This window comes from Triturus cristatus, chromosome 11 (assembly GCF_964204655.1).
Source record: "Triturus cristatus chromosome 11, aTriCri1.1, whole genome shotgun sequence".
Taxonomy (NCBI): Eukaryota; Metazoa; Chordata; class Amphibia; order Caudata; family Salamandridae; genus Triturus; species Triturus cristatus.
This window is the reverse complement of record NC_140594.1, coordinates 493,156,008-493,180,054: the sequence shown is the minus strand read 5'-3', so window position 1 is coordinate 493,180,054 and position 24,047 is coordinate 493,156,008.

Here is a 24,047-nt window from a genome sequence, read left to right as displayed (position 1 = left end):
AAAGATTCCGGGTATGTCTCGTACAACTTTTCCCGCTAGGATTCGTACGGATCGGGCCGATCCGTATGTACTTTTTCCCGTACGAATTGTACTTCACGGGTCGGACGTGACTTGTACGATTCGTACGGAAAAAAATACGGATACGAGTCGTACGGAATTTTTTTTTAACGGATCGGAATCTGCACCTCTGTGTTTGAAAATACCACTTTTAGAAAGTAGGTATTTTCTTGTCTAACCATATAGGCCTGCCTCTGCTAGGTTGTGTATTCCTGGGTATAAATATTGGGACCCAAACCCAAGAACTTTAGATCACTTTGGGAAACAAGAAGAATCCTTTGCTGAGGAGAGAAACCAGAGAGACTGAGGAGAGACTATCCCTAAGCTGAAGTGCTGCTTGGGGGATTGGCCTGCAGTGGTTGCCTGACTGCCAAAGAGAGGAGAAAAGGAACTTTGTGTACTTTATTCAACTTGTGAAGGATCTCCAAGGGCTTGAGAAAAGAGCTTGCCTCCTGCTGAAGTCTCAGGGACAACAGACTTCAACCACCAGCTCCCCAAGAGTTCTTCGGAAGTGCCTGCAGCTGTATTGGGGCCTTCAGAGGGACTGCGTGTCGCAAGGAGCTGGAAGCGCGACTCACAAAGAAGAAGCGTGTCGCCGCCGCATCCGCTGCCGTCGCATCTCTGAACAAGGGTGTCGCCGCTGCAGCTGTTGCATCGAGCTGAAACGTCTCGCATCACCGGAGAAGCGTGACGCCGCCGCAGCCGCTGTCGTCGCATCACTGAACAAGGGTGTCGCCGCTGCAGCTGGCGCATCGAGTCAAAGTGCCTTGCACCACTGGAGAAGCGTACCGCAGCTGCTGCCGTCGCATCTTTGAACAAGCGTGTCGCCGCTGCAGCTGTCGCATCGAGCCGAAGTGCCTCGCATCATCAAAGAAGCTTGTCACCGCCATAGCCGCTGTCGTCGCATCACTGAACAAGGGTGTCGCCGCTGCAGCTGTCGCATCGAGTCGAGACGTCTCGCATCATCGGAGAAGCGTGTCGCAGGGCCTGTCGCGGCTCAGAAGAATCGTTGTGTCAGGCTCTGATACCGGCTATGCACTGACTGACACATGAGTACAGGAAGTATCCGTCTTGATAAACTACAATTCCCAGCATGCTTTGCATCAGTCACGCCCCACGTGACACGGCAGTACGCGGCACCCGGATATAGCCGCGCAAAGAAGATCGGACGCTGCCGATTATTCCTCGCTGATGGCCAAGTCTGCAGTTCCTTGATTTCCAGAGCGGCGGTAAAGTAAGCCTTTGTGTCTTCACCCGTGTGTGTCGCTTTACGTCCGGATGATCCGGGCCCATTTACTTTTGTCCCTGTTTGTGCCTTAAATGCACCTGTGTTGGTGAGACCTGTCCTAGTGGTCTCTTGTAGGGGAGCGTTGCTGCGCTTCCCCAAGGATCGTGTGGGATTCTACTCCTCTGTTGGAAGGGACTAGGGGTGACCCCTCTTTGTTCCCATTGCAGAGGAGCATTTGGCAAGCACCGTTTGTTGTGCTTCACTTTCACTCCCTGTTGGAGAGACCCGCTTTTCGCTGGGGTGTCATGCAGGGAGACAATACCCCTTATATTTCAACAGAACAGGACATTTTTCCGGAAAGAAGAAAGTAAGATTACTAACTATACTTGTTTAATGGTAAACTTGCTAACCTGCTGGTAATTCTATGCTGGATTATAACACTTGCTGAACCTTGTGTCTGCACCCAGAGGAACCCTCCTCTAAGAATTAACTTTCTACCCACAAGGCTGTGGAGGTTCTATAGATATGAATGGATCACTGACAGAATATCGAGGAGGAGAATATCGACCTGCCAAAATATCGAGGAAAAAATATAGAATGCCAAAATATCGAATCCCTATCTACAAACAGGTAAGTACAAAAATATTGAATCCAAAATATCGTTGTAAAAAATATAGTTGGTTAAAATATCGAATTTTTTAAATGTCTTAAAAGTAATGTAAAATTAATGAAATAAGAAATATAATTAACTAAAACATACTTAAAAATACTTAAATAGCCTCGCAGCTATCTGCCATTAACCACGCCACGTATGCGCCCGGCTTGAATCCGGCGTATGAGATGGACAAGTTCCTGCTTCCCGGCGGGAACTACAACAGGGCACTTTATTCCCGCCTGGCTGGCCGGACCCTTACGGGTCCTACTAAGATTGCGGTGCGGACCTGGAGGGCTGCCACTGCGGCCATGGGCTGGAGTGAGCGATTAACATGTGCTACTCCCTTGTTTGCTTCCGACCGCCTGGGTAGCTTGTGGACCACGAAGGGGTTTGACCAGTGGGACACGATTGGTATCAGCAAAGTGGGAGACCTGTGGCACAAGGGCGCGGTAAAGACTTTCGCGGTGCTCCAGGCCGAATACGAGCTGACCGACAGGGAGTTTTTCCGCTACGCCCAGGTTCGACACGCCCTGCTCTCGGTCTTCGGGGAGGGGACCAAGATCCCTGTTTCCTCGCCCCTCGAGGACCGCATACTTGATGGACATGTCCCTGATAGTACTATTTCTTTAATTTATAAAAAATTAATTAATCACCGGGCGGACCTTCTTGTTCGCCTTCGGGAGGCTTGGACTGGGGACGGGGTGGAATTGGACGACGAAGATTGGCAGTCTGCACTGTCGTCCCCCAAGGAGGTTGCCATTCCGGCTCGTCTTCGGTTGGTACAGCTCAAGATTCTCCACCGGGTGTATGTGACGGGTCCGCGCTTGGTCTCGATGGGATTTTCCGGCGACGGGCTCTGTAAGCGAGGCTGTGGGCTCAGCGCCACCTTTCTTCATATCCTTTGGGAGTGCCGCGAGGTGGCGGACTACTGGCGCCGGGTCCACACGGTTATGGGACAGGTCACCGGGGTTGTGCTGCTGCCGGAGGTGCGTCGCTGTGTCCTGAATGTGTGGGAGCCCAATGACTACAGCGCGGCTCAGACTCGGTGGGCGGCCCTAGGGAACATGATTGCCAAGAGGGACATAGCGCAACTTTGGGGCGCTCAACGGCCGCCCACCGTGTCAGTATGGAAGGAGAATATGGACTGGTGTATGTTTAGGGAGAAGACTGTGTATGTGGCCCGTGGCAAGCCGGGGGCATGGGGTAGAATTTGGGGGCAATGGAACGCGTATCGCGGAGGCATCTGTACGCCCCCCCTGGTAGATACTGATATCGCCATGTCCCCCTGACCCTTGATGGCTCCTGGCGCCTTCTGGAACAACTACATATGGACGTTCGTCTTCCTTGACCCCCTCCCCCCCCCCCCCCCCCTCCGTCCCCGGCCTCCCGGTACTCCTCTCTTTAGCGGTTTGCTCAATTGTCCTGACTGGAGTTTCCCGGGGGGAGCCTGACCCGCACTGGTTTCCCTCATAACTCGCCTTTTGTTGTGTATTGTTTGTCCTTTTGTTTTTGTGATTGTTGGACTTACGCTTCCTGTTCCTCGAGAACTATCTGGAGCCACTGCAGGGCAGTGCCCTGGGAACTGATTGTAGCTTTGATATGTGTAGATTTCCTTCTGTACCTAGCGGCCGGCCCGGGTGGTTGTAGGCCCGTACTTGTAACCGAATTATTGCTTAATAAAACTTTTTCAAAAAAAAAAAAAAAAAAAAAAAAAAAAATACTTAAATAACTTTACAATTAATAAATAATTAATGTAAGTAAAAAAAAATATTTTTTAATACATATATATATTAACGTAATATTAATAAAAAATATTCAATATTGTTAGCGTAGAATAGCGGGCGGGGAAAATTTACTATTACCACTCCAGTAAGTGCAACAGTAGGGAAAGCGTTGGATAGCGGGATGGTAAAATTTACTATTCCCACTCCAGAGAGTGCAACAGTAGGGAAAGCGCTGGATAGCGGGAGGGTAAAAACTTACTATTCCCACTCCAGAGAGTGCAACAGTAGGGAAAGCATTGGATAGCGTTGGGGTAAAAATTACTATTCCCACTCCACAGAGTGCAACAGTGGGGAAAGCGTTGGATAGCGTATGGGTAAAAATTACTATTCCCACTCCAGAGAGTGCAACAGTAGGGAAAGCGTTGGATAGCGGGAGGGCAAAATTTACTATTCCCACTCCAGTGAGTGCAACAGTAGGGAAAGCGTTGGATAGCGTAGGGGTAAAAATTACTATTCCCACTCCAAAGAGTGCAACAGTAGGGAAAGCGTTGGATAGAGTAGGGGTAAAAATTACTATTCCGACTCCAGAGAGTGCAACAGTAGGGAAAGCGTTGGATAGCATAGGGGTAAAAATTACTATTCCCACTCCAGAGAGTGCAACAGTAGGGAAAGCATTGGATAGCGCAGGGGTAAAAATTACTATTCCCACTCCAGAGAGTGCAACAGTAGGGAAAGCGTTGGATAGCGGGAGGGCAAAATGTACTATTCCCACTCCAGTGAGTGCAACAGTAGGGAAAACGTCAGATGGCGTAGGGGTAAAAATTACTATTCCCACCCCAAAGACTGCCACAGTAGGGAAATTGTTGGATAGCGTAGGGGTAAAAATTACTATTCCCACTCCAGTGAGTGTAATAGTAGGGAAAGCGTTGGATAGCGTAGGGGTAATAATTATTATTCCCACTCCAGTGAGTGCAATAGTAGGCAAAATAATAATTTAATATTTTATTAAAAATAAATTAATTATTAATACTAATAAAAAAGGTATTAAAATTAATTACCAATCACACAATCTTTAATAATTAATTAATTATAAATACCAATAAATATTTTTTTAAAGTAATTACCTATTAATATTTAATTAACAACCAATTCATTTTCAATACCAAAAATTAATAAATACCAATAATACCTATTAATAATTAATTAATAATAAATTAATTATCAATATACAAAAATAATTTCAATAATTATTTACAATTAAATTACTTCCCACCATATTCCCCTATAAACTCACAACCCACTACAAATAATAAATTAATAAAATTAACATAATTATCAATTAAACAATTAATACAAATTAATTACCAATGAATACACATTAATTACCAATTAATAATTAATCAACAACCAATTAATTTTCAATACCAAAACTTGATAAATAATAAAAAATGCCAATTAATAATTAACAGTAAATTAATTATCAATACACAAAAATATTTTCAATAATTGCTTAATTATAATTAAATTCCTTCCCACCCTATTACCCTATAAACCCACAACCCGCTCCGAATAATAAATTAATACAATTAATATATTTATCAATTAACCAATTAATACAAATTAATTACCAATTAATAAAAAATAATTACCAATTATTAAAAATTAATTACCAATGAATAATTAATTACAATAAATTAATTATCAATACCAATTAATAATTACTTAATAACAATTACATTACTTCCCACCCTATTCCCCTATAAACCCACAACCCGCTACAGAAGTAAAACGCAAAATTAAATTAAAAATAATTAATAATTCCTAAAAATTATTATTTAATGTACTATAATTAAATTACTTTTCATCCTAATCCCCTATAAACCCACAACCCGCTACGGAATTAAATTACACAAAAATTAAATAACATAAAATGTATTACTTTAAAAATATTCAAACATACATTCCAAAATTAATACATACTTTTAACACATATACTAACACTTAAAACACTATAAAAAAAATCGATATTTTTAACAACTATATTATGACTGTCGATATTACTTACTTCTATATTATGTAAATCGATATTTCTTACCTGATTTTCGATATTCTTCACCACTATATTTTGGCAATTCGATATTCTGTTCATTCTATATTAAAAACTCGATATTCTGTCCAGTCGATATTTTGTTTTCGATATTATGACTGTTTACCATATGAACGATTGTTGTAGTTGGATTCAGCAAAGTACAAGAGGTGATTGTGCTTTTGCAGTTCTGGCGTAATTTACGTTTGGTTGTCTTTATATCTATTATTTCCTAAGAGAGAGAGAAGTCAGAGGGTGTGCAAGAAGCAGTTGCTTAATCGGAATGTATCCACATGCACCTTGGGGTAGGTGTTGGGAGGGGGAAACTCTACTCTTTTGTGTAGGTGGGGGAAATGTCACGTTGGTACATGAACTGGTTTCATTGTGTGTTCTCTTTTCCCATTAGTTCCATGCTGGAGTTTCACAACCACCCTCTTCTCTCTTCTGATATCGTTCTCACTATTTATTTTACAGGTAGAGTGTTATCACTAATGCAATTGTTTATATGGTCTATATCCTTTGTTTGAGCTATATGATATTTCAAATTGGTCCTGACAGTGTATTTCTTTTATCCTCTTTAGGTCTCCCTCCTCGCTGTTCCTACCCTTTCCTTCCCCCACTTGACTATCTCACTAGTCCGTGTTTGTTATATTCCGGACTTGGGGCAGTCGAGAGGTGGACCCCTTTGAGCATCAGTACAACCCGGAGAAATCAGGAAGGTGGAACCTGACAGAATAATCGGCCCACAAATTGTTTTCCTCCTAGTTGTGCTGGTGACAAGGATGGCCACCCTAGAGGACGTTATAGCAGCACTGGCTTTAGTGCAAACTGAGTTGGCGGCCTCACACAATGAGATCGCCGCTCTACAAGCCAGAAAAGACAGGATGCAAAGGAACCAGTTTGATATAGGGGGGTCACCACACGCAGCACCTCTTCCAGTAGTGGTAGAAATGACTTCACAAATACCGCTAGCCTCTACCGAAAGGTTTCAAGGGGACAACAAGAAAGTTCAGGTGTTTATGACCCAGGCTCTGCTCCATTTTAATTGTAAGCCCAAAATGTTTGCAACCAATTAGGCAAGCGTCACCTTTGTGATCTCGTATTAGGCAGGTGAAGCGGCACAGTGGGCACTTCCCATAGTAAGGTGAGATGATCCGTTACTATATGACTGGGATGCCATTAAGATAGAATTCGAGAAAACATTTGACCGCAGGGCAGAGACCTTCTCTGCAGACAAGGACCTGTTGGAGCTCCGGCAGGGTAGCATGGATTTGATTAGCTATCTAAATAACTTTCACAGACTCGTGGCAGAGACTGACTTGCCTGAATCCAAACAAGCCGCCATATATTACCAAGGACTAAAGGATGAGATGAAAGATGTCGTTGCCCAGATAGACCCCCAGCCTCAGACTTGTGCGGCTCTTATTGAATTGACTCTACGATTGGACCACCGTCTCAAGGAGCGGAAAGGGGATCACAAACGGAAGGATAAGTACACCCCGCAATATGATAGGGTTCACCCTTCGGAGCAGGGTACAACAAAATCGGAACCAATGGAAATTAGGGCTGTTAGGGCGTCTTTAACACTCAGTGAAAGAGACCATAGACGCAAACAAGGTTTATGCTTATATTGCGGGAAGAAAGGCTATTTTCTTCGTGATTGCCCGGTCAAACCGAAGTATGGGCGTATACGACTAGGGCAGGTGGCTGCAGTGGCCTCAGATAAAGAGGCGGAAAACTCCAGAGCTTGAAAGCACAAGAAGGGGAGCCATCAAGCGGGTATACGATCCTTTCAGTGAATCAGTATGCATTTCCAGAGGCAGAACATTTCTTTATTGCACTGGAAATCGGAATCAACCAGGAGCTCAAACCGATAAGGGCTATGGTGGATTCGGGGGCCACAGGGTGCTTCATGGACAGAAAAGAAGCACAGATGCTTGGGATACAGCTTATCCGCAAACAAACCCCGGAACGGGTATTTGCCGTGGACAGCAAGGAATTAGAATCAGGTCCCATCAGCTACGTCACACCTGAATGCGAACTCATCTACGAAGGGTGCCATCAGGAATGGTTGTCCTTCCATATCATCCAATACCCACAGTACGGGGTGATCCTGGGTCTTTCCTGTTTACAAAAACATGAGCCTACCATAGAGTGGACCCAGAAGACATTACTGCTGCAGTCTACGTATTTTCAGAGTCATTGTAACCAACCTTCTACACAACCGTCTAAGGCATTAGCCGTCCATCACCATATAGCCATGGCGGCCGAAAAGAACGTAAGTCTACCTGAGTGCTATCGGAACAATGAAGAGGTATTTAGTGACAACAAGGCTGAGGAGCTTCCCCCTCATAGGGATTATGATTGCCGGATCAATTTGGTTCCGGGAGCTGTGATACCTTGCGGCAGGATGTATGCTCTGACAGTACCAGAGAACATACACCTACGGAAATACCTGGATAAATATCTAGAGTTGAGTTTTATCTGCCCCTCTAGGTCTCCTGCTGCATCTCCTCTCTTTTTTATTCCAAAGGCCAATGGGGATCTGAGATGTTGCATCGACTACCGAGCATTGAATGCTATCACCATCAAGAACCAATATCCGCTGCCTTTGATTCCGGTCCTTTTGGAACAGGTTGAATCAGCCATCATCTACACCAAGTTAGACCTCAGAGGGCCGTACCACCTTGTCCGGATGCGTGAAGGTGACGAGTGGAAGACGGCCTTCAAAACAAGGTACGGGTTATTCGAGTATCTGGTCATGCCGTTTGGGCTTTGTAATGCCCCCGCAGCCTTCCAGTTCTTCCTCAACGACATCCTGAGAGACTTCTTGGACCGTTTCGTTGGAGTATATATAGATGACTTCTTGGTCTATTCCTCCAATGAAGAAGAACATGTGAGTCATGTAGGACAAGTTCTGCACGCACTACAAAACCCCCAGCTGTTCTGCAAAATCACCAAGTGTGAGTTTCATGTGACCACAGTGGAGTTTTTAGGGGTCAGGCTTACCCCGTCAGGCCAGGTTATGGCGGAGAGAAAGGTCAAAGCGATCCCCGAATGGCCAAGCCCTCAGAACGTGAAAGATGTTCAGAGTTTTCTGGGGTTTGCCAACTTCTACAGGAGGTTCATTCGGCAGTTCTCCAACCTGGTAACCCCGCTCACCAAGTTGACTCAGAAAAAAAAACTGTTTCTCTGGTCAGAGGAGGCTCAGAACGCTTTCGATCTCCTCAAGAATGCATTTACATCAGCCCCGGTGCTCACCCATGCCAATCCCGAGGTGCCTTTCATAGTGGAGGCAGACGCTTCTGATGTAGCTGTAGGGGCAGTACTGTCCCAACGACAGGAATCTGCAGGATATCTTTACCCCATCGCCTTCATGTCCCGGAAGCTGAATCGCACGGAACAGAATTACACCATCGTGGAAAAGGAGCTTCTAGCCATAAATGATGCGTTTGTGGAGTGGAGACACTGGTTGTTGGGGGCAACACACCTAGTGACGGTTTATACGGATCATCCCAATCTCCAATTCATGCGAGCCGCACGTCATCTCACTCCACGTCAGCTACGATGGATGCTGTTCTTTACTGAGTTTCACTTCATAGTCACCTTTCGTCCAGGCCAAGACAATAAGAAGGCGGATGCTCTTCAAGATGAGAAAACCCTCCGCAGCAAGCCACCGCAACTGCAGAAAACCAGAAAAAGGATACAATCCTTTACATGGAGGAATTGGTTGAAGTTCCACCCGGAATGGCAAATACGTCAAGGTCTTCCCATGAAGAAGCAACAGCTGTTGGTCCCTTCCAAGGATTTGCGGCGCATGGTGTTCACCTGGTGTCATGACCTCCCGTGTGCGGGCATGCAGGAGTGAAGAAAACATTAGAAAGAGTGTTACAACAGTTCTGGTGGCCAACAGTACGACCAGATGTCTTTTCATGGGTGAAAAGATGTTCCATTTGTGCCCAGATGAAGACCAACCACTGCCAAACTCAGGGGCTTCTCCAGCCATTGCCCACACCAGACGCCCCATGGGAAAGGTTTTTTGTGGATTTCATAGTAGGTTTACCCAAGTACCAAGGATGCACCGCAATAGTGATTGTAGTGGACTATCTGTCCAAGATGGGGCATTTCATCGCCTGTAAACAAGTACCGTCTGCAGGACAGTTGGCAAGACTTCTGTTAACGAACATAGTCAGACTCCATCGACTTCCTAAAGTAATCGTTTCAGACAGAGGGGCCCAGTTCACTGCTCAGTTTTGGAAAACCTGGTGTTCGGAACTACAGATTGACTCCTCCCTCTCAACCAGTTTTCACCCCCAAACTGACGGACAGACCGAAAGGCTCAACCAAATATTAAACCAGTTTCTCAGATGTTACGTCAATAGTAATACAGAAGCGTGGGTGGAGTGGTTATGGGTAGCTGGAATAGCGTACAACAGTGCCAAACATGCCTCTACACAACACACTCCTTTCTTTAGCACTTATGGTTTCCACCCGCGTTTCACCCCTTTGATACTTCCTAGTCAGAATTCTAAGATCCCAGACCTACACAAGAGATTGTCGCACATCCGCTCTACCTTGCTGGAAACACGGAACAATTTGCTCTGTGCCAAAGAAAGGTACAAAGCACAGGCAGACAAACATCGTAGGCCAGGCCCCACTTATAAAAAAGGGGAACGGGTTTTGCTATCAACGAAAAATATAAGGTTCAAGAGACACAGAGTATTCAACCCTAAGTTCATAGGTCCTTACCGTGTGATTAAACACATAAATCCTGTGGCCGTGAAACTGAGATTGCCAGACCACTTTCTAATCCACCCTGCCTTCCATGTCTCTCTGCTGAAACCTTCTCACTGTCCTGTGAAGAAATAAGAGTATGAAGTCAGGGGGATTTTAGATTCCAAGCTGGTGCGACGCAAACTCTGGTACTTAGTTGCCTGGAAAGGTTACGGACCGGAGGAGGATTCTTGGGAGCCGGCTGAAGCGGTGCATGCAGCGCGTCTTGTAGCCGCATTCCACAAGAAATATCCGAACAAGCCATATGTCAGTCAGTGCCTTCCGGGAGGGGGATGTACTATCAGGCCCTGATACCGGCTATGCACTGACTGTATCGAGACGGAAGTACAGGAAGTACCCGTCTCGATAAACTACAATTCCCGGCATGCTTTGCATCAGTTACGCCCCACGTGACACAGCAGTACGCGGCACCCGGATACAGCCGCGCAAGGAAGATCGGACGCTGCCAATTATTCCTCGCTGACGGCCAAGTCTGCAGTTCCTTGATTTCCAGAGCGGCGGTAAAGTATGCCTTTGTGTCTTCACCCGTGTGTGTTGCTTTACGTCCGGATGATCCGGGCCCCTTTACTTTTGTTCCTGTTTGCGCCTTAAATGCTCCTGTGTTGGCGAGACCTGTCCTAGTGGTCTCTTGCAGAGGAGCGTTGCTGCACTTCCCCGAGGATCGTGTGAGATTCTACTCCTCTGTTGGAAGGGACTAGGGGAGTCCCCTCTTTGTTCCCATTGCAGAGGAGCATTTGGCAAGCACCGTTTGTTGTGCTTTACTTTCACTCCCTGTTGGAGAGACCCACTTTTCGCTGGGGTTTCATGCAGGGAGACAATACCCCTTATATTTCAACAGAACAGGACGTTTTTCCGGAAGGAAGAAAGTAAGATTACTAACTATACTTGTTTAATGGTAAACTTGCTAACCTGCTGGTAATTCTATGATGGATTATAACACTTGCTGAACCTTGTGTCTGCACCCAGAGGAACCCTCCTCTAAGAATTAACTTAATACCCACAAGGTTGTGGAGGTTCTATATATACGAGCCATTGTTGTAGTTGAATTCGGCAAAGTACAAGAGGTGATTGTGCCTTTGCTGTTCCGGCGTAATTTACGTTTGGTTGTCTTTATATCTATTATTTCCTAGGAGAGAGAGAAGTCAGAGGGTGTGCAAGAAGCAGTTGCTTAATCGGAAAGTATCCACATGTACCTTGGGGTAGGTGTTGGGAGGGGAAAACTCTACTCTTTTTTTTTTTTTTTTTTTTGAAACCGTTTATTACAAAATTAAAAAAATATACAAAGATGGGCCTACAACCTTCAAGCCGGCCGCTAGCAAGCAAGAGGAGCATGTGATACAAACAATAGCGCGCATGCCGCGGCAAAGGGAAATGCACAGGAGTTAGAAGCGGTGGTAGCCACACCATCCGGGCCCACATAACGGTTTCATTTTAATATAAATAACAACAAAAAAACAAATCCACAAGGCAACCCACAATCAGAACAGCAGCATGTGCTCCCCTAGCGGGGGGACCCTACCAATCCATAGGAGTATCAAGGGGGGGAAAAAAGGTCAAGACTGGGATTAGGTGGACTCAGTGCCCGGAACCGGGGAGATAAACTGGCTAAGGGGACGGGGCCGGTGACGGATCGGGCAATAACGGCGAACTCTACTCTTTTGTGTAGGTGGGGGAAACGTCACGTTGGTACATGAACTGGTTTCATTGGGTGTTCTCTTTTCACATTAGTTCCATGCTGGAGTTTCGCAACCACTCTCTTCTCTCTTCTGATATCGTTCTCACTATTTATTTTACAGGTAGAGTGTTATCACTAATGCAATTGTTTATATGGTCTATATACTTTGTTTGAGCTATATGATATCTCAAATTGGTCCTGACAGTGTATTTCTTGTATCCTCTTTAGGTCTCCCTCCTCGCTGTTCCCACCCTTTCATTCCCCCTCTTGACTATCTCACTAGTCCGTGTCTGGACTTGGGGCAGTCGAGAGGTGGACCCCTTTGAGCATCAGTACAACCCTGAGGAATCAGGAAGGTTGAACCTGACACGTTGAGTCGCCGCACATCCGTTGGGCGTGCACACATCGTGTCGCAACAAGAAGACGCCATCTTTGTTTCATTGCACCGAATCTTCATCGCATCACGGCGTTGCGGGCCGCATTGTCACGGACGCGCAGTAAGAAACCGACGAATCACCTTCCCTGCAACACTTTCGTTGTATAGCGTTACGCATCCAAAGGTATATTGACTCAAAGTGTCGCATTTTAACATCTAAAGAGAACTAAGCTAATTCTACCATTTTAAGTACAGTATTGTGGATTTTTGTCATTTATGGTCTTGTGTTATAAAGAATACTTATTTTCGATATAAAACTTGTGTGGTGTCCATCTGTAGTGTTGTCACTGGGTTACTGTATGTGCTCACAAATGCTTTACACACTGCCTCTGAGATAAGCCTGTCTGTTCGTGCTAAGCTACCAAGGGGGTGAGCAGGGGTTATTTTAGGAGTGTACCCCCTTACCCTGACTAGATGCAAGGGTCCCTATTTGTTAAAGGTACCTTCCTCTGCCAACTAGAAACCCCCATATTGAACATTGGTGGTCAGCGGTGAGGATTCTGGACTTGCATTTGTGACTCATGTACAGTGAGTGGTGAACACTACTAGTGAGTGCAGACAAAAACACGACCACATGCTTTTGGTAGATTTCTTTTTCCTGGGATTTTCTATTTTTGCCAAGTTTAACCATCATGGAGAAAGCAGCATCCATAGCATCTATTGATTGTGATTGGGAAGAGGTGAAACTGGAATGGTACAATGTGAGACAGCTGAAGCACTTTTGCAAGAAATTTAAAGTTGTAATTACCGGGCTCACCAAGAAGGATGAGTTCTACAAGGCGCTGAGGGCCTGAGTAGAAGCAAGGAATACCCCTGAGGAAGGGGATGAGAATGTAGATGGGCAGCTGGAGGGGCCATTGGGTCCAAGGGGAAGGAGAGCACTTTCCCCAGCAGGTAGCAGTAATTCTGCCAAAAGCCTGTCCCCAGAGGAACTGGAGGACAGGGAGAGAAATAGGATGCATGAGTTGGAGCTGGCCAAAATGAATGGGCAATTGGAAATTAGGAAATTGGCCCTGGAATAAAAGAGAATGCAGTTTGAGAATGAGAAAAGTTTGAGGGAGTTGAATTTGAAGACTAGGAGCTTAGAAATTACTCCCTCTGGTGGCAGCACACCGTCAATGCCTGTTGAATCTAGGGTGTATATTCCTAAGGATGTGGTCAGAAGGTTTTATAAGAATGATGACATTGGGCCTATGAGGTAGCCATGTCTTCCCACCGGGTCCCTGAGAAGGACTGGGGAGCGGGGTTGCGGGGCGGTTCCTTAGTGAGGGGCGGGATACACGGTTAGACTTGCCTTCTGATGTCCATAATTCTTATAGCCACATGAAAGATGCATTGATGTCCAGGTATGGGTTGACTCCTGAATTGTATAGACAGAGGTCGCAAGAAGATAGAGAGCAGTACCTGGGTGGAATATGTCACTTTTTTCTGCAGAACGTTGGATGGTTGGGTGAAGGGTAGCAAAGTTGATGATTTTCAGGGGCTCTTTGATTTGATTGCATGGGAGAACTTGTCAAGTAATTGTTTTCCTGAGCTACGCCAGCACCTGATTGATAGCAGGCTGACTAACCCTAGGAAGCTTGCTGAAGAGGCGGACTGCTGGGTGAGCACCCGGGTCCACAATGGTCACGTGGGAGATTCAGCCAAGAGTCGGCAGGGTCCCCAGCAGAAGAGTGGGGGGGACAAGGGTAAACTGAGGGAGTTCCAAAGAAGGCCCCAAAGTAGTCCCCAAGGGAACCAAGGGAAAGGTTCCCAGCCTCCATCCCAGAAACTGTCAGGGGGGCACGACAGGTCTACCTGTTCAACGGGGACCCCTGAAGTGCTACAAGTGTGGAGACCTGGGTCAGAAGGTGAATGATCCCAGGTGCCGCCAGTTTGGAAAGACAGCACCCCCTGGTGTAGCGCCCCGGCAGATGGCTAGTGTAGCCCTGGGTGAGTAAATGGGTGCCCAAGGTGGGTGGGGTCCCGTAGAGATGTCCCTTTTCTCGTTAGGCGACTGTGAGGTGGTCCCCAGGACCCAACTGCCTGACAACACTAAGAAATACAGGCAGTGGGTGACCATCAATGGCCATAGAGTGGAGGCTCTTAGAGATGCAGGAGCCAGTGTGACAGCTGTCAAGTGTCACCTGGTGTCTCAAGAGCAGGTTGTCCCCAATGCATTTTACCCAGTTGTTGCCGCTGACAACATAGAGAGCCACTGCAAGGTGGCTCAGGTTCCCTTTGAGTGGGGGGGTCTCTGGTACTCTTCAGGTAGCTGTGAGGCCCGCCATGCCTGTTGACTGTTTGTTAGGGAACGATCTGGAGAGCTCACCTTGGGTGAAGGTGGAGCAAAGTGCTCATTTGGAGATGTTGCGTCTGACTGGGCTTGTGTAAGCACACGGTCCATGGCAGCTGGTAAAGGTCAAGAGGACCTGAAGCCTGAGAGGGGGGTCCAGGTGCCTGCCTTAGAGAGAGGAGGCAGGGGGTGTGGGAAACCAGCCCCCGAAGTTCCCACGGTCCAGGAGGAGGCAGACCCTGAGGGGGATGCCCTGGAGCCTACCGGGGAACAGGTAGCTGAACTGGGGGACCTGCCTGAGCTGACCCATTGGCAGCAGGAAGGAGGACCCTCCAGGGAAGAGTTCTGCAAGGAGCAGAAAGAATGCCCTTCTCTCGTGGGTCTGTGGCAGCAGGCTGCAGACCAGCCAGTAGGTGATCAGTCTGGGTCACATTGGGTCTACTGGGAGAATGGTCTCCTGTATAGTGAGCCTAAGGTTGCTGAGCCTGGGTCAGCCCGTGTGCTGGTGGTACCCCAGCGCTTCAGAGCCTTCCTACTGGGGCTGGCACATGATGTGCCTTTGGCATGACATTTGGGGCAGGACAAGACCTTTGAGAGGCTTGTCACCCACTTTTATTGGCCCCAAATGCGCAGGAGTTCAGACACTCACTGCAGGATATGTCAGACTTGCCAGGTAAGTGGAAAGAGTGGGAGAAAGCAAAAGGCTCCTCTCCAGCCATTCCCTGTGGTCAGCACCCCCTTTGAACGGGTGGGTATTGACATTGTGGGGCCACAAGACCCAAAGACATACCTCTGAGGATAGTGACGGCCCCTGTGGTGGGACGGGCACGGATGGGAATTTTCTCACGAATAGGATTCCCTAGAGAGGTAGTGTCTGACCAACTTCATTTCCAAATATATGAAGTCCCTGTGGCAGGAGTGTGGGGTAACCTACAAGTTTACCACTCCTTACTACCCCCTAGGAAATGGTTTGGTTGAAAGGTTCAACCGAACCCTGAAAGGCATGATTATGGGTCTGGAGGAACCTATGAGGCGTAAGTGGGACGTCCTCTTACCATGCCTGCTCTTTGTATACCGTGAGGTGCCACAGAAATCTCTAGGGTTCAGTCCCTTTGAGCTTCTCTATGGTCACCCAGTGAAAGAACCTCTGAGTCTGGTTAAGGAAGGCTGGGAGCAATCTCCCAGGAAACCTCCCCAGGTTGTATATAGCTACATGCTGGCCTTCAGAAACCAGACTAGGCGTTTCAGGCAACTCGCTGAGGCGAATCAGGAAGCCAGCCAGGAGAAGATGAAGCGGTGGTACGACCAGAATGCCACTCTGGTAGAGCTTCAACCTGGTCAGAAAGTGTGGGTCATGGCCCCCGTGGAGCCCTGCGCGCTCCAGGATTAGTGGACCGGACCATTTGTGGTTGTGGAGCGCAAAAGTCTGGTTACCTACTTGGTGGACTTGCGGTCTCCCAGGAACCCCTTGAGTGTCCTGCATGTCAACCGCCTGAAACCCCACTTGGAGAGGTCCCAAGTGGGCATGCTCTTAGCGACAGATGCTGAAATGAAGAAGGAGACTAAGCCTCTTCCTGACTTCCTGTCGGTGACAGAGCAAGATGGGTCAGTGGATGGTGTCAACCTCTCTTCCACCCTGACCCCTGAGCAACAGAATGACTGCCGTCAGTTGCTGGGACAGTTTTCTGATCTGTTCTCCCTGATTCCCAGTGTCACTGATTGGTGCGTCCATGATGTGGATACTGGGGATAGTACACCTGTGAAGCACAAAACTTACAGGGTGACTGACAGGGTGAGAGCTTGCATCAAGGAGGAGGTCTCCAAGATGCTTGCGTTAGGGGTGATTGAGTCCTCTAACAGTCCTTGGGCCAGCCCAGTGGTCTTGGTCCCAAAGGCTGCCGCACCGGGTGCCACACCAGAACTCTGGTTCTGTGTGGACTACCGAGGGCTCAATTCAGTCACCAGGACTGACGTGCACCCCATCCCTAGAGCTGATGAGCTCATAGATCGGTCAGGGGCTGCCCGGTACCTCAGCACGTTTGACTTACCGTCGGGATACTGGCAGATCGCCTTGACTGATGGGGCAAGAGAGAGGTCAGCATTCTCCACACCAGATGGGCACTACCAGTTCCGGGTTATGCCCTTTGGGATGAAGAATGCCCCTGCCACCTTTCAGAGGTTGGTCAACCAGGTGTTGGCTGGACTGTAAGAGTCCAGTGCCGCCTACCTGGATGACATTGCAGTGTTCAGCGCCAGTTGGGAAGAACATCTGCGCCACCTCTGGGAAGTGTTGATGGCACTGCAGAAGGCAGGCCTCACGATCAAGGGGAGTAAGTGCCAGATCGGGCAGGGTTCCGTGGTGTACTTGAGACACTAGGTTAGGAGCGGCCAGGTGGCGCCCCTATAGCCCAAGATTGAAACCATCCTGGCTTGGGACCCCCCCAAAACCCAGACCGAGGTGAGAGCCTTTTTAGGACTCACAGGGTATAACAGGAGGTTTGTCAAGGGGTATGGCAGCATTGTTGCACCCTTGACAGAGCTGACTTCCAGGAAGCAGCCCAAGAAAGTGATTTGAACTGACACCTGTCAGAAAGCTTTTGAGGCCCTGAAAACTGCTATGTGCACGGCGCCCGTGCTCCTGGCGCCCAACTTCTCTAGAGAGTTCATAGTACAAACAGACGCTTCAGAGCATGGTGTGGGGGCTGTTTAGTCACAGATGAATGAGGAGGGCCTAGATCAACCCGTAGCCTTCATCAGTAGGAGGTTACTTCCACAGGAACAGAGGTGGAGTGCGATTGAGCGTGAGGCATTTGCTGTGGTCTGGGCACTGAAGAAGCTGAGACCATACCTGTTTGGGACTCACTTCCAGGTTCAGACAGATCACAGGCCCCTCAGATGGTTGATGCAGATGAGGGGTGAGAATCCACAGCTGTTGAGGTGGTCCATTTCCCTACAGGGAATGGATTTCACGGTGGAACACCGCCCTGGTACAGAACACGCAAATGCTGATGGTCTGTCCAGATTTTTCTGCCTTAGTGATGAGAACTCCCAGGAGGGAGGGTAGTTCTCCCCACATTTCAGCTGGAAGGGACACGTGTTAGACCTGGCACCTTTGCGTGGGTCTCCCTTCCATTTTTTACTCTTGCCTCATGTGTTTTTGCTGGTGTTAGATGCTTTGGGCACTGTGCCACTGCTGTCCAGTGCCACAGTGCAAGTGCTCCCTATTGTAAATTGATGAATGGATTAGTGATTCCATGATTGGCTGGTTTGGTTTACCTGTCAGACCCTAGTACAGTGCACCAGGAGTGCCCTGGGCTGGTAATCCAAATGCTGCTGGTGGGCTTGCAGCACTGGTTGTGCCACCCACAGAAGCAGCCTGTAAAAGTGTGTCTAAGGTTTGCCATTGCAAAGCCTGTGTGCAGTCTGGTACTGCCATGCTGACTGGGCAAGTGCACCCACTTGCCAGTCCCTAAACCTTCCCTTTTCTTCATATCAGACACCCCTATGGTAGGCCCGAGGGCAGGGTGCATTGGAAGTATAAGGTAGGACAAGCCCTGGTGTGTGTGGCATGTCCTAATAGTGAATTACAGCCATTTTTGTTTTTCACTATTGCAAGGCTACCTGTTCCCTATAGGCCAGAATGGGTAGTTTGATTATTACATCTTATAATCCTAACTGACTCAGGGGACATGGTAGAAATTTGAGTTTAGTATGCCTGAACTCAGAATGATAAAATACATCTTTTAGTGAAGTTGGTTTTAACATTCTGTGTTTGAAAATACCACTTTTAGAAAGTAGGTATTTTCTTCTCTAACCATCCAGGCCTGCCTCTGCTAGGTTGTTTATTCCTTGTCTGGAGTTTGAGTGACAGGGGCTGGGGGATTCCAGGAGGCAGGGTGAGTCAGCACAGGGCTGAATAGAGAGATCTGCATCTAGATGGGTGGGAGGAGTTGCACCTGGGACCTGAATAGGGCTGTGTCTTCCCTCCACAATGCTGGCTCCACCTCCTGTGGTGCGTCTGATGTCTCTGCCCTGCACTGTGAAAGGAAAGAAGGAGTCATGTCAACAAAGTGCTCCAGGGCGGACCAGAACTGGTTTGGACTAGGCAAAGGACTCTCTGCCTTCAGAGAACAAAGAGAAACTGGGTATAAATATTGGGACCCAAACCCAAGAACTTTAGATCTCTTTGGGAAACAAGAAGAAACCTTTGCTGAGGAGAGGAACCAGAGAGACTGAGGAGAGACTGAGGAGAGACTATCCCTAAGCTGAAGTGCTGCTTGGGGGATTGGCCTGCAGTGGTTGCCTGACTGCCAAAGAGAGGAGAAAAGGAACGTTGTGTACTTTATTCAACTTGTGTAGGATCTCCAAGTGCTTGAGAAAAGAGCTTGCCACCTGCTGAAGTCTCAGGGACAACAGACTTCAACCACCAGCTCCCCAAGAGTTCTTTGGAAGTGCCTGCAGCTGTATTGGGGCCTTCGGAGGGACTGCGTGTCACAAGGAGCTGGAAGCGCGACTCACGAAGAAGAAGCGTGTCGCCACCGCAGCTGCTGCCGTCGCATCTCTGAACAAGGATGTCGCCGCTGTAACTGTTGCATTGCATCGTAAGAAACGTCTCGCAACATCGAAGAAGTGTGTTGCCGCCACAGCCGCTGCCGTCGCATCTCTGAACAAGGGTGTCGCCGCTGCAGCTGTCGCATCGATCCTAAACGTCTTGCAACACCAGAGAAGCGTGCCGCCACCGCAGCCGCTGTTGTCGCATCACTGAACAAGGGTGTCACCGCTGCAGCTGTCACATCGAGCCAAAGCGCCTCGCACCACCGGAGAAGCGTGCCGCCGCCGCAGCCGTTGCATCTCTGAAAAAGGGTGTTGCCGCTGCAGCTGTCACATCGAGCCGAAGCGCATCACATCATCAAAGAAGAGTGTCGCCGCCATAGTCGCTGTCGTTGCATCACTGAACAAGGGTGTCGCCGCTGCAGCTGTCGCATCAAGTCGAGACGTCTCGCATCATCAGAGAAGCATGTCACAGGGCCTGTCGTGGCTCAGAAGAATCGTTGAGTCGCCGCACGACCGTAGGGCGTGCACGCATCGTGTCATAACAAGAAGAAGACACCATCTTTGTTTCATTGCACCGGATCTTCATCGCATTACGGCGTTGTGGGCCACATCGCCACGGACGCGCAGTAAGAAACCGACGCATCACCGTTCCTGCGTGTAAGGAACCGACGCATCACCTTCCCTGCAACACTTTCGTTGTATAGCGTTACGCATCCAAAGGTACATTGACTCAAAGTGTCGCATTTTAACATCTAAAGAGAACTAAGCTAATTCTACCATTTTAAGTACAGTATTGTGGATTTTTGTCGTTTATGGTCTTGTGTTAAATCTATGTAAAGAATACTTATTTTTTATATAAAACTTGTGTGGTGTCCATCTGTAGTGTTGTCACTGGGTTACTGTATGTGGTCATAAATGCTTTACACACTGCCTCTGAGATAAGCCTGTCTGCTTGTGCCAATATACCAAGGGGGTGAGCAGGGGTTATTTTAGGAGTGTACCCCCTTACCCTGACTAGACGCAAGGGTCCCTATTTGTCAAAGGTACCTACTTCTGCCAACTAGAGACCCCCAAATCTAACACTTAGGGACTATGAAAAATCCTATCAGAAGCTCATGGGGAAATTGGAAAAATTCATAAAAACACTACATACATACTACAATCATCCTCAAGCACATTAAGCTCACATCAGGCAAACGTACAAATAAACTAAAAACAAAAACTGCATAGGCCTCTTCTATCAATGCCCCTAGAAAATGGCTTTGAAGAGTGGAAGAAAAGGAGCACACTGGCTACACAAAATGGCCGCCCTGGCACATGGTCACCAAGGACAAAACATTTGCTTAATTTGTGCTTTTCCAAATGTGGATGTATTTTGAATAATTTGTACAATTTACTCACAAGTATTTCAATTTTGTTGTGAGTTAGAAAAAATGTGGCATCCTAGAGCATTTTCTTTCACACTCCCTGTACCCCAGCAACATTGTCACATAGATCACTTTACAAAATGCTCTCACTTTGCATTCAGAGAAAGAAAAGTAAACACCAAACGTCGTGATAAAAGAATAAGCAACAATTTGATGGAAGACATAACCTGGCATTTGGCCTCTGTATTTGTACCCACAGCAGCTGTGACAAGATGAAAACAAAATTAATAGGCATATTCATTACTCATTCACCTTCTGAACTCCAGCGTGGTTATTTTGGGCGTGCTGCAGCACCCCATCACTCCTACTTCTAGAGCCTAAGCCCCTCAGTAGCTGTTTATAAGACATCATGATCCAATGCCCTTCATGAAAGATCTGTCTCCTTGGTATGTAGACCAATCCCCAAAGACGTATCCATAAACATCCCCCAATGCACACGTCACATAGCAAAATGTCGCAGAGACTAATTTTACCTGATTGTCACAGATCAACATTTCATTTCATTGGACAATCACATGCTCAACAGACACAGCTGAAATCAACGTGCCATTGTGGTGAGGGAGATCCTGTGAAGATGAACGAAGCCCAGCAGAATAAACACATGGACACTAAGAACCACAAACATTAAAAGCAATCAGGGGCATATTAACAAGGGCTTTATCTCCGCTTTTTTTTATATCCGCCTTTTTGGCTTTAAAAGCCAAAGAAGCGGAGATAAAAATATCGTCCTATCAACAACAGGGTGCTAACATGCAAAATCGCATGTTAGCACCCTTTTTCACTACGCTTCCCTTTGCATCTCTAATGAGATGCAAAGTGGGCGTTCCAGAGCAAAATAATAGGAGAAATGTCGCTAAGCGACATTTCTCCTATTATCAAGCTTCACGCTAACCCTGTTAGAGACAATAAAAGCAGCGCTAACCACGGTTAACGCTGCTTTTTTACGTCTGCTAATTTTCAGACTTAGCCATGTAATCCAATGGGAGGTGGATTACATGGCTAAATCCACCATGGGCTATCAACAAGGATATCCCTATCCTTGTAGTTTTATCGCTGTATTACCAGCGATAACCTCCCAAAATGCCGCTATCGCTGGATTTTTCATCGCCTAGGCGGTTAGCGTTGTTATTAACGCGATAACCAGGTGATATTATCCAGCGATAGCAGGTGTTAAAAAAATTAACGCTAAGCGCCTTTAGCGTTAATTTTCCCTGTTCCTTGTTAATATGCCCCTCAGTACTTCAGTAATCCGTATCACACAGCATGCAGCAGTATACAACAGTGTGAGTGCATATATTCTACTGCTGCTGTAGAATGAGGTGCCTTGAACTTCTGATGTCACGCCATATTGGATATCCATTGCTCTAATGGTCACTCTCCTTTCTGGAGGAGATGTGGCCGAACGTCAGACTTTAGATCTGGGGACCCCCCACTCACCCCCCTCCCGCTTAATATTCTGTGATTCTAGGCAAATCATGTAATATCCCCTGGGCCTTATAAAAATAAATAAATAAAATGAGTCTGACCATGTGTAATATAATTTGCTGCTGTAAAGCTCTTCGATGCCTTAGGACCGAGTTTGCGCTATAAATGTATATATGTATATGTGTTGTGGTGCACCAGTACGAAAATCGTGCCCTTGTGCTTCTTCGTGCACAACCCTGCTGTCAGACTCTGTGTATCTTGGCTCATTGCTACTCACATTAATGATGTCGATACAGACGATGGAGGGCTCAGCCGTTCAGCTGAACAGGATGAGAATGAACGGAGAAGATTCACTAAACAAGCTTTAACCTTATACTAATAAACCCCCAAGTATCGCTGATGTGATGGTGTGTGCCAACACTCTCTTTCTAATTCTTTATTTTAATCTCGCCAATACGTATAAGGCGACCATGCTGTGATTTTGAGAAGGATGTACTTCTGCAGGCCCCCCCACACTGTGAACATGTCTAGACCGCCTCATTTCCACGACCTTACCTATCAATAAAAAGTCGCACCTTCCAAGCAAAGAGCCTACTGCGACTTGTGACCCACGGCCGAAGGTCTCAGAATCCCAATGAAAAGGACAAAATAACATTCTGTAATGTTATTATTATTATTATTGGTGTTATAATAATATAATCAGGGGCCTAGCTTGGTCAGTAAAATTGAGGGGGTGAGCTTCAGAGTTTCACTCAGGCTGGCACATAATGTTGAAATACATTATACGACAAGGCGGACAAGCAAGACGCGCACAAGGGGCTTAGGGGCAGGGAAAGGGAGGGGAATGCGGATGGGCATTGGTACTGAGGGGCAGATTTACAAGCCCCGTACGCCACATTTGCGCCGCCGTTGCGTCACTTTTGTGACGCAGCGGCGGCGCAAACCCAGCGCCATGCTGCGCGGTATTTACAACGTGACGCATCTGAGATGCGTCACGTTGTAAAGCCCTGCACCACATGTGGGCGTTCCGGCGCAGGGGGGGGGCGTTCTGGCGCAGGAGCGCCTCCTAAAAGTGGCTGAGTGAAATCTACAAGATTTCACTCTGTCACTTTTACGGCCATGCTGCTTCAAAACCCTGCGCCTGCTTGAAGCAGGCGTAAGGATTGACACAGCATGTTAGGCATAGGGGCACCCCGAGCCTTGCTGGAGCTGCGTCGTGCTTGCGCCGTGACTCCAGCAATGCGTCACGCATCTGTCTATTCTTGCCCCATGGTGCTCCATTGTGGCGCAACAGGTGTCTGCCGTGACGCAAAATAATTGGCACATCCCTGCTGATATGCAGGGATGCGCCAGTTATTGTAAATCTGCCCCTGAGTGTTTTTTGTAAAATAACCAACATTTTGAGGCCTTTCCAAACAGCGAGAGTGTATGTCCCTTTGTGTCTGTGTGTATAAAAATTCCTGTTGAAATCCGACAGACACCTCACAATACCTGACTGTGGACTGAGAGCACTGTACCCAACTATTTATCACAAAATACATTTATTAGAGGGTGTAACACTCCAACCCCCCGCCCCCCCCCAAGCGCCAGCAGTAATGAAAAAAATGATAATACTAATATATCTATATCATGTTCGGTAAATCAGTCGAGCCATTTCGTAGAGGTGTCAATGATTAGTGCTAATTCTGCCCAACAGGAGGGTCCTCTTTTG